General features: G+C 36.1%; 1 pseudogene; it reads left to right on the top strand.

Moving 5' to 3' along the window:
• The first annotated feature begins 4,887 nt into the window (after positions 1 to 4,887).
• On the top strand, positions 4,888 to 5,971 carry LOC110219350 (heterogeneous nuclear ribonucleoprotein A1-like; annotated as a pseudogene).
• The last annotated feature ends 5,174 nt before the right edge of the window (positions 5,972 to 11,145 follow it).

Raw genomic sequence — 11,145 nt, 5'->3', positions numbered from 1 at the left:
AGAGTAAACCTGTTTGCTGAAAGGAACCAATAATCAAGAGCCTGCAGTGAGCCAAAGTTTTACTCACTCCCAGAATCCTTTGCTGCTGTTTGCTGGCTGACCTTGCAGAGCCGTGCACCCCAAACCAGTCTAAGCCAGCCTTGCTGTCAACTGTTCCTGCAAAACACCCTTGCTTCTATGTGTGGGAAAGACTGTCCAATCTCTACTCTAACCCAGACCTGCACAACCTGGTTGTAGGCAGGGGCTGAAATTAAATCAGGCTAAACTTCAGGCCACAGATAGTTTAGACTAGAGACAGACCAACAACGGTTGGTTGCTGTGGGTCATGTGACAAACAGGAGTGTGTTCACTGGCAATCCTACATTTTTCATGAGCTGCCTGAAATCTTTTGGCAGCCCCCAAGTGTCTCATAGGCTGTATGTTGGGCAGGCCTGTCCTAACCCCTTCCCCAGCCATCCACTTTGTGGTTTTCAAACATAGCCTCTCCCAGGCTGTATGTTCCTTTGCACTTTGTACTGGGGTGCCACAGCATTATTGTCTGATTTGCCTCCTAATAAAACTTTCTGCTTTCACCTCAGCTTGTACTCTTCTGTATTTTGAAGTATGGGTTTCAGTTGATAACATGATGGTTTACCTAGAAAATCCTAGGAAATCAGGAAAAAGAGAAAAGCTAATTAAGGCAAAGTAGTAGGTTACAAAATAAACCTTAAAAAATTAACAACATTTTTTCTATATCAACAAAATTTAAGAGCCATCCATATAATATAAAATCTCATTGGAAATAATTACAAAATGTCTATTTTTTTTGTGAGTTTGTCTACCAAACAACACTCAATACTTGTATGATTTAATTAGGAAGTGCTCCATAAAGAATAAAGAATAACTTAAATAAATAGAGGAATATTCAGTGTTCATGGATGGGCCATGCCAATATAAAATAAATGATGATGGAATTAAAATTAATTCATAGATTTAATGCTTAGGCCACCAAACTATTAAATTGATACTTTAAGAAACTGATAAATTAATATTATAATTCATTCAGAGGAACAAAATTTCTAGAACACAAGAAAAACAATGGAAAAAGATAGCAATGAAGAGGGAACACTTTCAGAAGACAAATATTACAAAGCAGCAATCATCTAAATCATTTTATATGAGTTAAGAATAGAAAAAAAATCAGTTTAACCAACAAAACAAGGAAAATCAAAATAGAAGGAAGTAAACCCAATGTTTGATAAATTCTAGAATGTAACCTTAGGAAAGGACTTATTTGATATTAGTGGCTAAAAAAACTGGGGGGAGAAATCTGGCAGAAACTAGGCTTAAACCAACACTTCATATTATATTATGCAATTAATTTAAAAGGGAAATATAGCTTCAATATTAAAGATTATACTATAAAAAAATTAGAAGAGAAGAAAATTATATTTCACAGCTGTGGCTACGAGATGTATTCTTTACTGAATGGTGAAAGAGAGGCATTTATGAAAAATAAGATGTAGGATTTGGTTGTGTGAAATTTAAAAGTTTCTGGGCAAACAAAATTGAAGTGTCTAGGATAATAAAGGAAGTGTGTGTGAATTGGGGAAAAAAATCTTTATATCAAATTTCTCAGATAAGAGTTTGCTATCCAAAACATAAGGAAAAGTAACAAATATATAAAACCCAAAATCCTTCCTCAATGTGTCCAGAAAGTATGAACAAATGATTCACAAAAAAAAAAAATGTACTAACAGCTATGTGAATGATTACTTCAGTTGGCTAATAAAAAGAGAAAAGGTAAATTTTTTAAAATCCTCAGGTTTCTCCTCACACATTAGAAATTAGAAATATGACCAAATACAGGAATAGTTCATGTGTAGGGAATGGTGGAAAGATAGGTACATTGATGCATTGTTGGTGAAGCTATGAATTGGTATAACCATTTCTGAAAGCACTTTGTTTAAGAAATAAAGGTTGATCCACAGAACCTATTAGGTCAACAATATATAGATGCAAATGAGCACAGTTACCCTGCATTTATTAGCCCAGTGTTCACAGGTATTGGAGAAAGAACTACCTATTCAACAAAAATGACTAGGGGCAAAAATGGAATATAGTATGGCAGAACCTAAGTACAGACCAGCATCTTATACCATAAACCAAGATAAGCTGCAAAGGAACACATAACAGACATAAAGGGTAACATCATAAACAAATAAGAGGGACAAGGAAGAAAACGTCTTTCAGATCTATGTGTATATACATACATATATATGTATATGTATATATACACACATATACATATACACACATATGTACATACACACATACATATACATATATGATCTTTTTGTGGTACCAAAGAGCTGGAAACTAAGGGAGTGTCCAAACTATTTAGAAACAAAAGGGAATGTGACTACACTAACAAGGAATGTGGTCAGTATTTGCTTTCTACTCTTTTATTGTTCATTTCTGTCTTATCATTATGGTGAGCCATTGAATACTTGAACCTGAGTTAACTTCAGTCCTATCTCTGTGAATTATTAATTCATAGTCTGGGCAAATCAAGTAGTCTTATTGTGTTTCAGTTCTCATTTGAAAAGAAAAATGGGATGAATAATACCTCTTTTACCTAACTCATAGGTTAGCTCAAAAAGCACTTTTACAAATATATTGTCCTCAAGATAACTCTGGGGGGTAAGTGCTATTTTTATCCTCATTTTGCAAATGAGGAAACTAAGACAGAGATGTATTACATGCTCAGGGTCACACAACTAGTAAGTATATGAGGCTGAATTTGAACTCAGGTCTTCCTTATTCCAGCTCATATCCACTTCAACACTACCTGCCTTTAAGTGAGCAGTAGAGTTCAAGGTTTTAAAAGCCAAGGGAGCAGACTGAATCAAGAGGGGAATGAGAGTATGTCCATAGTATCAAATACTTCAAAAAAGTCAAGGAATATAATAATTGCGGGGAAAGACTATTGCTTTGGACAATTCTATCATTGATAATAATCTTTAACATAGCAATTTTGGTTAAAGTGGTGAATTTTTTTTTCTTTTTGGTGAGGCAATCAGGGTCAGGTGACTTGCCCACGGTCACAGAGCTAGTAAGTGTCAAGTGTCTGAAGCCAAATTTGAACTCAGGTCCTCCTGACTCCAAGACTGTAGCTCTATCCACTGTGCTGACTAGCTGCGGTGTGAAAAAATTTTTAAAAGCCATGTTGCAAGGCAGTAGTGAAGGGGGAATACATTCCAGACACAGAAGTATGTGCAAAGGTTTGAAAATGGGATGTAGGATGTCATGTACGGGGAGTTTGTTCATTGCTTTTCATTTGCTTAAAACAGAAAGCAAGTCCCTTGAGGAAGCAGATGCACGAGGGGGTCATCAGATGGGGTAATAAAGACTGCTCAGATGGAAGTGGCAGAGGGCCAAAGACTAATTTCACCTAGGTCACAATTTTGCCTAGGGACACAAGTGATTTTTTTTTTAAATCACAAAGGTCATTGTAAATCCTTAGTGCTCCAGAGAAGTCCATCCTTTTGAAACAATGTTAAGGCTATTCATTTGTCCTGCATTTAAGTAATAGATTTATAGGACTATTATTGATGCATTACTACATATAGTTGTTTATATTCACTGTATTATGCTCCAGACACAAACTGATATTGTTGGACTGAACTTGTTTTTCAGCTAAATTTTGTGTCCAGAAAAATAACCCTTATGGGCACTGATTTTCCTCCAAAGGCTCTTTTGTTATTAGTAGTAGTAGTATTAGTATTATAGTTTCAATTACAAAAAAACATATTAAGTACCTTCTATATGCCTGACATTGGTACAGGAAATAAGGATAAAAAGACAAAATGAAAATGGTCCCTGCCTTCAAGAGGCCTATGTTCTACTCAGGGGAAATGGAGGGGAAGCTCAATATGTAAGTGAATACATGATGATTTGAAGGTGACAGATAATTACCAAAAGAAGAAGGGATTATTAGGGCAAGCTTCAAGCAGGAGGTGACACCAGAGCTGAATGTTTAGGGAAATTAAGGATTCTAAGAAGTAGAGGTGAAGTTAGAGGGCATTCCGAGCATGGATGGAGGTAGGAGGATGGTAAGGGGGTTTATGTAAAAGCAGAGACAGGAAATGAAATGTTTAGTTCTGGGAACAAAACCTTTATTTCCCATGAGAGGACCTAAAGAATTAGAAACACATTAAATGAATGATGATTCTGGCTTTTAAACATCTGCTATGTGACATTATGGCAAATCTATAGTTCCAAGGCAGTGCTGGAGTCAGTTCGATGGCTTGGGAGAAACAATTCAATTTTCAGTGTCAGCATGTATACCTCAAAAATCGGGAAATGCTACAAATGGAGACTTGATTTATCATTTTTATCGATTTTTAAACTTAAGAAACTGATGGAGAAAATTAACAATACTTGACATTTATTTAGCACTTACTCGGTGCCAAGCACTAGCACTAAGGACTTCGCAATTATTATCTCATTTACTCCTTACAACAACCCTGGGAGATAGGCATTATTATTGTCTTCTTTTTACAGACAAGGAAACTGAGGCAAGTAGAAGTTAAGTGACTCACTCAGGGTTACACAGCTAGTAGCTATCAGAGGCCAGCTAGATTTGGACTCAATTCTTCCCGACTCTCAGCCCAGCACTCTGTCTAGATAGGTGTATAACACTGGAAATAGAAGCACTTTTGTTTTGAGGCAATGGAGGCTTAAAAGGGTAAGGGACTCGCCCACAGTTTCAGTGTCAGAACCAATATATAAGACAGGGAAGGCTCCTTAGAAATAACCTAGTTCAGATAAGCTAGTTAGCCAGCTCCTTTCTGTCCTCGATGCCGCTGGAAAAGGATCGCTGAAGCGTCCGCTACCGCTCTCGCCATGTCGAAGTCAGAGTCCCCCCAAAAGCCCGAGCAGCTTTGCAAGCTCTTTATGGGAGGCCTGAGCTTCGACGCAACGGACAAGAGTCTAAGGAGCCATTTTGAGCAATGGGGCATGCTTACAGACTGTGTGGTGATGAAGGATCCAAATACCAAACGTTCCAGGAGCTTTGGTTTTGTTACCGATGCCACAATGGAAGAGGTAGATGCAGCCATGAATGCAAGAATTCATAGAATTAATGCACAGTTGTTGAACTAAAGAGAGCTGTTTCCAGAGAGGACTCTCAAAGGCCAGGCACCCACTTAACTGTGAAAAAGATCTTTGTGGGTGGCATTAAGGAAGACACTGAGGAGCGTCACTGAAGAGACTATTTTGAACAATATGGAAAAATTGAAGTGATTGAAATCATGGCTGATGGAGGCAGTGGCAAAAAGAAGGGCTTTGCTGTTGTTACTTTTGATGACCATGATTCCGTGGATAAGATTATCATTCAAAAACACCATACTGTGAATGGCCACAACTGTGAAGTAAGGAAAGCTTTGTCTAAGCAAGAAATGGCTAGTGCTTCATCTAGTCAAAGAGGTCAAAGTGGCTCTGGAAACTTTGGTGGTGGCCATGGAGGTGGCTTTGGTGGAAATGATAACTTTGGCTGTGGTGGGAACTTCAATGATCGTGGTGGTTTTGGTGGCAGTCATGGTGGTGGAGGATATGGTAGAAGTGGAGATCGCTACACTGGATTTGGAAATGATGGAAGCAACTTCGGAGGTGGTGGAAGCTACAATGATTTTGGCTACTACAACAATCAGTCTTCAAACTTTGGTCCCATGAAGAGAGGAAACTTTGGAGGCAGGAGCTCAGGCCCCTATGGTGGGGGCCAATATTTTGGCAAACCACATCACCAAAGTGGCTATGGTGGTTCCAGTAGTAGCAGTAGTTATGGCAGTGGCAGAAGATTTTAATTACTGTAAGGAAATAAAAATTAGCAGGAGAGGAGAGCCAGAGAAGTGACAGGGAAGCTACAGGTTACAACAGATTTGTGAACTCAGACAAGTGCAGTGGTGGCAGGGCCTAGCTGCTACAAGAAGACATGTTTTAAACAATAGATTTTATGTGTGGGCAAAAAAAAAAACACACTAGGATTGTATTTGTGACTAATTGTATAACAGGTTATTTTAGTTTCTGTTTTGTGGAAAGTATGAAGCATTCCAACAAAGAGTTTTAATGTAGATTTTTTTTTGTACCCATGCTGTTGATTGCTAAATGTAATAGTCTGATCATGACTCTGAATAAATGTCTTTAAAAAAGAAAGAAAGAAATAACCTGGTTCATATGATTCATTTCTCACATCCTCATAGCAGAATAAAAATTCCTTAACACAGGCACCATTTCCTTGTTCTGTCATTGTGTTCTCAGGATGTATCCCAGTTACTTGCACATATTTTTGAGTACAGCCCTTTGATTTCATTGTTGTTGGAAGCTCCTGGTATAAGAACTCCCTCCACCAACAAAAACTATAACTTGATCTTATAGCTCTTATTGCCTTAATGTTCAGTTGTTTTACTTGTGACCCCATTTCTGGTTTTCTTAGCAAAGATACTGGAGTGGTTTGCCATTTCCTTCTCTATTTCATTTTACAGATGAGAAAAATGAGGCAAATAGAAATAAGTTATTTGCCCAGTGTCTGACTCTGGATTTGAACTCATGTCTTCCTGATTCCAGGCATAGCACTCTCATCACTGCGCCACTTAGCTTCTTTATTGCCTTAATGCCAGCACTCTATCCCCTAAGCGATGCTGCCTTTCTTTTGGTTTATGCATATTATCAGCACTAACGATTCCTTATTGAATGTTGAACAAAAGTTTTACACCTAGATTAGTAAATATGTGTAATGAGTATTCGATTATGTTGAATTATATGTTGAATTTTTTTATATTGATCTATTTTCAATATAGTGAATGCTATGTTGATTAAATAACCAGATGTCCAGATCCAAAAAGGATTCTATGTCCCTCATAAAAAGGTCTTCCAGTCCCTGGGGGGATGCTCAAAAAATACATATCCCACAATTCTTAGTGCAGTTTTAAGCTTTAATATTTTCAATACTTAAAAATTGCTCCAAGACTTTTGGGATACTCTGCATGATTAGCCTTTTGGCAGAAATTGTATTCATTAAATGTGATTTACAGCCATGAAATTAAGTTAAATAATGAGGATGAGTCTTAGAAGTCGTTATTCAATAAATAAAATTCAATGGATCTGACAAGTGATAGTCTAGCAAACCACAGTCAATTATAATTTAGAACAGCCTCTAAATTTGGCTTAGTTTGGCTAGAAAATTGGTCATATTTGTAAGCATAAGGGAAAAATGACACATTTATTTGTTCCCAAAGGTTAAATATAGCAAAAAAACCCCAAAACACTTAACAGAATGTGTGATTCATCTGGCACTGAAAATAAATTAGTTTTAAATTTTTTTTCATGTAAGTAATACTATTCTTTATTAGGAAAGCATACATTCAAAGAATTTGACTGAAAATTTCTAATAGAAACAAAATATTGAAGTAGATGAAATTTTCAGTTCTCTTACCAACAGATCTGTCTAAATTGTCATCAAATGGCAACATCTAGAATTTTTAATTTACATTTAAAGGCATAATAGGAATATGGTGCATGTACAGAAAGACTCATATGGCATCTCTCCATATGGAGGAGGCTTGGGAGTCTGTTTCCAGGAGAGTTATGATGATGTGGACTAGAATTATGTTGGAGAGACTGTGGAGTATTCATAGACATTTTTCAACTGCTTCTGTTTGTCAGCATGATGGAAACAGATGAGAAAATGTACTTCCCTCCTTCATTTGTAGCAGGGGAAGGGCGCATGAATGTGTGACATTACATTTACTCTCAAATTTAACATATTCATTAGTTTAACTGAACTGTTTCCATTTTTCGTGTTTGAGATGGTCTTTATTCCCCTCTTTATTATTTCTCTCTTTACTTAAAAAAATTATTTACTACACAGAGTGACTCATTGGGCAGAGGAAGGAGAAGAACATATTCATAAATGAAGGTATATAAAAACAAAAGAGATCAATAATGTAAAGTAAATATTCACCAGGTAAATTTTAACCTAGGGAAGGAAAAAAATGCCAATTGTGTGGGTTTTAATTGCTTGATTGGTAGTGAACTATTTTTATCATCGGTATTATGTTTCTGAAAATATACGTCAGCAAAATAGAAAAAAAAGATTACTGAACTGTACATCCAGTTTTTTAAAACTAGACAATATACAAATCCCCCAAACAATAAAAACCCAGAAAAAGGTAATCTTGAAAGATGAGAAATAGGGAAAATGAAAAAGAAACATACTATAGAACTGAGAAACAAAACTAAAAGTTGGTCCTTTTAAAAGATTAATAAAATAGACTAACTTTTAGATAAAAGAAGGGGAACAAAAAAGCAAAAGAGCATTATATAAACAAGATGAAGGCAAAAGCAGAATTATTGTAACAAAAGACTAATCACAACCAATTCTTCAAAATTATTTTCCAACAAAATTGAAACTTTATGAAAATACCTATAAAATATAAAATACTCAAGTTTAGGGCATCTGCGTGGTACAGTGGGTAGAACACTGGGTCTGAAGTCAGGAAAACCTGAATTCAAATCCAGCTTCAGATATTTACTTGCTGGGTGACCTTGGGCAAGTTACTTAACTTCTGTTTGCCCCAGTTTATTTATATGTAAAATGGGGAGGATAACAATAACCCCTACCTCCCAGGGTTATTATGAAGATCAAATGGTATCAGTTCTCTCTAAATCCTAGCACTCTAGGGCATAGCTGCACTTACTCAGGCCTAGTTTTGCCTCTATTGATTAGGGCAGAGTAGAGTGGGTCTATTATCTCTCTCATTCTTGATGCTATGCATCTATTACTTTATTTTGAAACCAAGAACTTTGTTTATCAAGGAGTTATTCAGCTAAATTTAATATAGTGCTCATTTTAAAAGTAGTAAATTCTGTTTCCTTGGCATTCATCTCATGTGAACTTGAAAGACCAGAAAGATGAGTAATGAGTGTCTACTGAGCAATGAGAAACTCAGCAGCAGCTTTATATCACTTTCCCTTTAGTGGATACATATTTTGTTTGGTTTTGTTTTTATTTAAATGGATTGTTTCTAGAGAGTTAAAAGCCCCTCACTTTAGATATGTCTATTACAGCCAAATGAAGCTACATGTGTGCCACAGTTTAAAGGAATATAATTTACATGAAAGGCAGCAAAGTATAGCAGATAGAGAGCCAGCTTTGAAGCCACGAAGACCCAGGGCCATGCATATTGGTGAGGTGATTCTAGGCAAGTCGCTTAACCCTAGAGTCTCCTGGGTAACTCTTTAAGAGAATATTTTGCAGAGAACCTGCATGGTAGCGGGAGTTTTCTCACCAGGGAGTTGCCTAAACTAATGAAATCACAGTCTATTTGCATCCTTAATATATAATTATTTAAATTTACAAAATAAGATGTTGTTAGCACAATGACTCTTCATATCCCTAAAGGAACACTACAAAATTCTTTGAAACAGGTTCTCCAAGTGCCTTTTAAATGTTTCGGTTTCCAAATATTTAAGGCATAAAATTTCAGAAGGAACCCATTTTAAAGTAAAGGACACCTGTACAGTGGAAGTATTTGGAGTAAGAAGTTTTAGATGTTCCCTTTTTGAAAGATCTTTAGTAATCAAGTTTTCAATTCAAGCCCTGCCAACTTAGCACCTTTAAATAGTTTCCAATTCAAAGGAAACGACGCACTGACTCACTCAATCTCCTTAGCCACTCCATCTTTTGGCTGAAAGTGCTTTTACAAAAACCCTTTCCTAACCCCACAGTTTATTTTCAGTCAGATCCCTTTCTACCCACATAAAATCCATGGCTTATTTTCAGGCAGATCCTATTGTGTGGTGAAAGAGATATTATTGAGAATATTTATTAACCGACCTAGAAAGGAAAAATAACAAGCATGCTATCACACAGCCTAATTAGAGGAATGGACAGATTTATTAGGCACTATTTTTAACAGACCCCCAGCAGATTCAATAACCTGTAAGCTCAGCAACTAGGAAGTGATCTCACTGGTTGCCAGGTGAGAGTGAGTTATGTTTGTTATCCTAAGAGGACATGTGTACATTTTAACATCACTGAAATGGTGTTGTTTCTCAAGAAAGGACAAAAAGAAAGGATTTTTTAAATTGCTTGACCATCAAATTATTTCTACCAGGAGAAGTTGACTCTAATCAAAAGAGTAATTTTGCCTTAAGGCTCTTAAGAATAATTACAAATAAAATTATCATTCATTCTCTCCCACTCTTTTCCATCTCCAGCCAGTCCCTGGCCCCAATCTAAAAGGTAAGAAATTTGAACTGCAACAGTAAAACAGACTATGTTCAAAGCTGTAAGCAACACATTTTTGACATATGAAAGGAAATACTTGGTCATGGGACAAGAGCTGAAGACTCTAATTGTTCTTGGATACCATACAAGGTTAATTTAAACTGTATAGATCAACTTTGCAGGGAGTAATAAGTTAAGATGTATGAGCATACATATTGTATTGAATGTCTTTCTTGTTTAACAACATGTTCATTGGCCCAGCTTACTTCTAGAGGGTCCTCCTGAAGATGGTGGAAGAGACTAAATGATCTCTTTTGAGCACCCTTAAAGTCCAAAGATTCTACATAGCATAAGTCTTAATTGATCAAGTATTTAAAACTTTAGCCTTGGAGCCAGTAATACCTGGCTTCAAACTCTACCTCCATGGCATACTAGATGTGTGATGATAGACAAGTCACGGTTTCTCAGCACCTCAAGAAGCTCTTTATGAATATAAATTGAAAGAAACTATCAGTTTTTATTGGTGGAGGGAGTTCAAACACAGGGAATTCCCTACATGGATAAAAATCATTAGTCTGAATCATTCTCTTTCTATTCCATCCCTTTAAGCTTGTTCTTTAAAAATGTAGTAGCAGTAGTAATAATAATAATAATAATAATAATAATAATATATAAATATTTATAATAAAAATTAGTTATAATAAATAATTAATGCTTTAAATATTTTTAAATCTTTCAGATTAATGCCATTAATATAAAAGAAACCTTGCTATGTTATTTTGACACTAAGAATATAAACAAGTAAGAACCTAGTCCTATTACCATGTGTGCCATCAAAATAAGGTCCTGTCATTTATAAACTACAACCATTTTGA

The sequence above is a fragment of the Phascolarctos cinereus genome, unplaced genomic scaffold, assembly GCF_003287225.1.
Source record: "Phascolarctos cinereus isolate Bilbo 61053 unplaced genomic scaffold, phaCin_HiC Scaffold_5;HRSCAF=322, whole genome shotgun sequence".
Lineage (NCBI taxonomy): Eukaryota > Metazoa > Chordata > Mammalia > Diprotodontia > Phascolarctidae > Phascolarctos > Phascolarctos cinereus.
This window is presented reverse-complemented; position numbering and strand designations above follow the sequence as displayed.